General features: G+C 40.9%; 1 non-coding gene across 1 annotated transcript; it reads left to right on the forward strand.

Annotated features, from left to right (window-relative positions):
* Positions 1-3,193: 3,193 nt before the first annotated feature.
* LOC112700088 (small nucleolar RNA R71) lies at positions 3,194-3,297 on the forward strand. The gene has a single exon (XR_003153010.1). It is a non-coding gene; the product is annotated as a small nucleolar RNA R71 (small nucleolar RNA).
* The last annotated feature ends 763 nt before the right edge of the window (positions 3,298-4,060 follow it).

Raw genomic sequence — 4,060 nt, forward strand, 5'->3', positions numbered from 1 at the left:
GAAGAACAAGTGATATCTTAGAACAAGAACAAGCGGAATTGAATAGAAGAACAATAGTAATTGCATTAATACTCGAGGTACAGCAGAGCTCCACACCTTAATCTATGGTGTGTAGAAACTCCACCGTTGAAAATACATAAGAACAAGAGTGATCATTGGCTTCGGTCCCAGAGAGGGAACCAGAAGAACCAAGATGAAAATACAATAGTATAATGTCCTACTTATAGAAAACTAGTAGCCTAGGGTGTACAGAGATGAGTAAATGACATAAAAATCCACTTCCGGGTCCACTTGGTGTGTGCTTGGGCTGAGCATTGAAGCATTTTCGTGTAGAGACTCTTCCTGGAGTTAAACGCCGGCTTTTATGCCAGTTTGGGCGTTTAACTCCCATTTTGGTGCCAGTTCCGGCGTTTAACGCTGGGATTTCTGAGGGTGATTTTGAACGCCGGTTTGGGCCATCAAATCTTGGGCAAAGTATAGACTATCATATATTGCTGGAAAGCCCAGGATGTCTACTTTCCAACGCCGTTGAGAGCGCGCCAATTGGGTTTCTGTAGCTCCAGAAAATCCACTTCGAGTGCAGAGAGGTCAGAATCCAACAGCATCTGCAGTCCTTTTTAGTCTCTGAATCAGATTTTTGCTCAGGTCCCTCAATTTCAGCCAGAAAATACCTGAAATAATAGAAAAACACACAAACTCATAGTAAAGTCCAGAAAAGTGAATTTTAACTAAAAACTAATAAAAATATACTAAAAACTAACTAGATCATACTAAAAACATACTAAAAACAATGCCAAAAAGCGTACAAATTATCCGCTCATCAGTGGGGTTTATGGGGAAGAGTGGATGGATGTGAGTGGTGAAAGGGGTAATTGGGAAGAGAGATTGAGGTGATTGGTGAAGGGTTTTTGGGGAAGAGAGGATGAATGTTGAGAAGAGGGGAGAATATGGTAGGTGGGGATCCTGTGGGGTCCACAGATCCTGAGGTGTCAAGGATTTACATCCCTGCACCAATTAGGCATGTAAAATGCCTTTCCATGCAATTCTGGCATTTAAACGCCGAAGTGATGCATGTTCTGGGCGTTCAACGCCCATGTGCAGAATGTTTCTGGCGTTTAACGCCAGGTCCATGCTTGTTTCTGGCGTTCAGTGCCAGCTCTCCTCAGGGTGTATTCCTGGCGTTTGAACGCCGGGATGTTGCTTGTTTCTAGCATTCAACGCCAGATCCATGCTCTGTTCTGGCATTGAACGCCAGCCAGATGCTTCTTACTGGCGTTTAAACGCCAGTAAGTCCTTCCTCCAGGGTGTGATTTTTCTTCTGCTGTTTTGATTCTGTTTTTAATTTTAATATTTTTTTTTGTGACTCCACATTATCATGAACCTAATAAAACACAAAATCACAGTAAAATAAAAAATAAAATTAGATAAATAAAAATTGGGTTGCCTCCCAACAAGCGCTCTTTTAATGTCACTAGCTTAACAGTGGGCTCTCTTGGAGCCACAAAGGTGATCAGGTCAATGTTGTGGACTCCCAACACCAAACTTAGAGTTTGGATATGGGGGTTCAACACCAAACTTAGAGTTTGGTTGTGGCCTCCCAATACCAAACTTAGAGTTTGATTGTGCGGGCTCTGTTTGACTCTGTATTGAGAGAAGCTTACTGTGCCTCTTTCCCATGTTTATAGAAGAGCACCCTTGGGTCTTAAACACAAGGTAGTCCCCATTCAATTGAAGGACTAGTTCTCCTCTGTTAACATCTATCACAGCTTCTACTGTGGCTAGGAAAGGTCTTCCAAGGATGATGCATTCATCCTCCTCCTTCCTAGTGTCTAAGATTATGAAATCAGCAGGACTGTAAAGGCCTTTAACCTTTACCAACACATCCTCTACTAATCCATAAGCTTGTCTTACTGACTTGTCTGCCAATTGTAATGAGAATAAGGCAGGATGTACCTCAATGATCCCCAGCTTCTCCATTACAGAGAGTGGCATAAGATTTATGCCTGACCCTAGGTCACACAGAGCTTTTTCACAGGTCATGGTGCCTATGGTACAAGGTATTAAGAATTTTCCAGGATCTTGTTTCTTTTGAGGTAAAGTTTGCTGAACCCATGTATCAAGTTCACTAATGAGCAAGGGAGGTTCACCTTTCCAAGTCTCATTACCAAATAACTTGGCATTCAGCTTCATGATGGCTCCTAGATATTGAGTAACTTGCTCTCCAGTTACATCTTCATCCTCTTCAGAGGAAGAATAATCTTTAGAGCTCATGAATGGCAGAAGGAGATTTAATGGAATCTCTATGGTCTCTATATGAGCCTCAGATTCCTTTGGATCCTCAATAGGGAACTCCTTCCTGCTTGAGAGACGTCCCATGAGATCTTCCTCATTGGGATTCGCGTCCTTTTTCTCCTCCTTGCATTCGGCCATATTGATTATATCAATGGCTTTGCACTCTCTTTTTGGATTTTCTTCAGTATTGCTTGGGAGAGTACTAAGAAGGGTTTCAGTGATTTTCTTACTCAGCTGGCCTACTTGTGCCTCTAGATTTCTGATGGAGGACCTTGTTTCATTCATGAAACTTAAAGTGGCCTTAGACAAATCAGAGACTAAGTTTGCTAAGTTAGATGTATTCTGTTCATAATTCTCTATCTGTTGCTGAGAAGATGATGGATAAGGCTTGATATTGCTGAGCCTATTTCTTCCACCATTATTGAAGCCTTGTTGAGGCTTTTGTTGATCCTTCCATGAGAAATTCGGATGATTTCTCCATGATGAATTATAGGTGTTTTCATAAGGTTCACCCATGTAATTTACCTCTGCCATTGCAGGGTTCTCAGGATCATAAGCTTCTTCAGAAGCTGTCTCTTTAGTACTGTTGGATGCATTTTGCCATCCATTCAGACTTTGAGAGATCATGTTGACTTGCTGAGTCAACACTTTGTTCTATGCCAATATGGCATTCAGAGCATCAATTTCAAGAACTCCCTTCCTCTGAGGCGTCCCATTAGTCACGGAATTCTTCTCAGAAGTGTACATGAGTTGGTTATTTGCAACCATATCAATAAGTTCTTGAGCTTCTGCAGGCGTTTTCTTTAGGTGAATGGATCCACCTGCAGAATGGTCCAATGACATCTTGGAAAACTCAGATAGACCATAACAGAATATATCTAGTATGGTCCATTCTGAAAACATGTTAGAAGGACACTTTTTGGTCATCTTCTTGTATCTTTCCCAAGCTTCATAGAGGGATTCACCATTTTTTTGCTTGAAGGTCTGAACATCCACTCTAAGCTTGCTCAGCTTTTGAGAAGGAAAGAATTTATCCAAGAAGGCTGTGACCAGCTTATCCCAAGAGTCCAGGCTATCTTTAGGTTGTGAGTCCAACCATGTTCTAGCTCTATCTCTTACAGCAAAAGGGAAAAGCATGAGCCTGTAGACTTCAGGATCTACTCCATTCATCTTAACAGTCTCATAAATCTGCAAGAACTCAGTTAAAAACTGGTAAGGATCTTCAGATGGAAGTCCATGAAACTTGCAGTTCTGTTGCATTAACTAATTGAGGTTTCAGCTCAAAATTGTTTGCTCCAATGGCAAGAATTGAGATGCTTCTTCCATCAAACTTGGACGTGGGTTTAGTAAAATCACCAAGCATCCTGCTTGCATTATTGTTGTTGGGTTCAGTTGCCATCTCCTTCTCTTGTTCGAAAATTTCAGAAAGGTTGTCTCTGGATTATTGTAATTTAGCTTCTCTTAGTTTCCTCTTCAGAGTCCTTTCAAGTTCAGGATCAGCTTCAACAAGAGTGCCTTTTTCCTTGTTCCTGCTCGTATGAAAGAGAAGAGAAAAAGAAAAGGAAGAGGAATCCTCTATGTCACAGTAAAGAGGATCCTTATTATTAGTAGAGGAAGAAAGTGGATAAGGATTAAGAAGAAGGAATAATCCAAACACAAGGGTAAGGATAGAGGTAGTGATTGGAGATGAAGAGAGGTGAAGAGAAGTGTTAGTAAATAAATAAATAAATAGAATAAGATGAGAGAGAGAATTAGAAAATTAATTTTG

The sequence above is a fragment of the Arachis hypogaea genome, chromosome 6, assembly GCF_003086295.3.
Source record: "Arachis hypogaea cultivar Tifrunner chromosome 6, arahy.Tifrunner.gnm2.J5K5, whole genome shotgun sequence".
In the NCBI taxonomy this organism is placed as follows: Eukaryota; Viridiplantae; Streptophyta; class Magnoliopsida; order Fabales; family Fabaceae; genus Arachis; species Arachis hypogaea.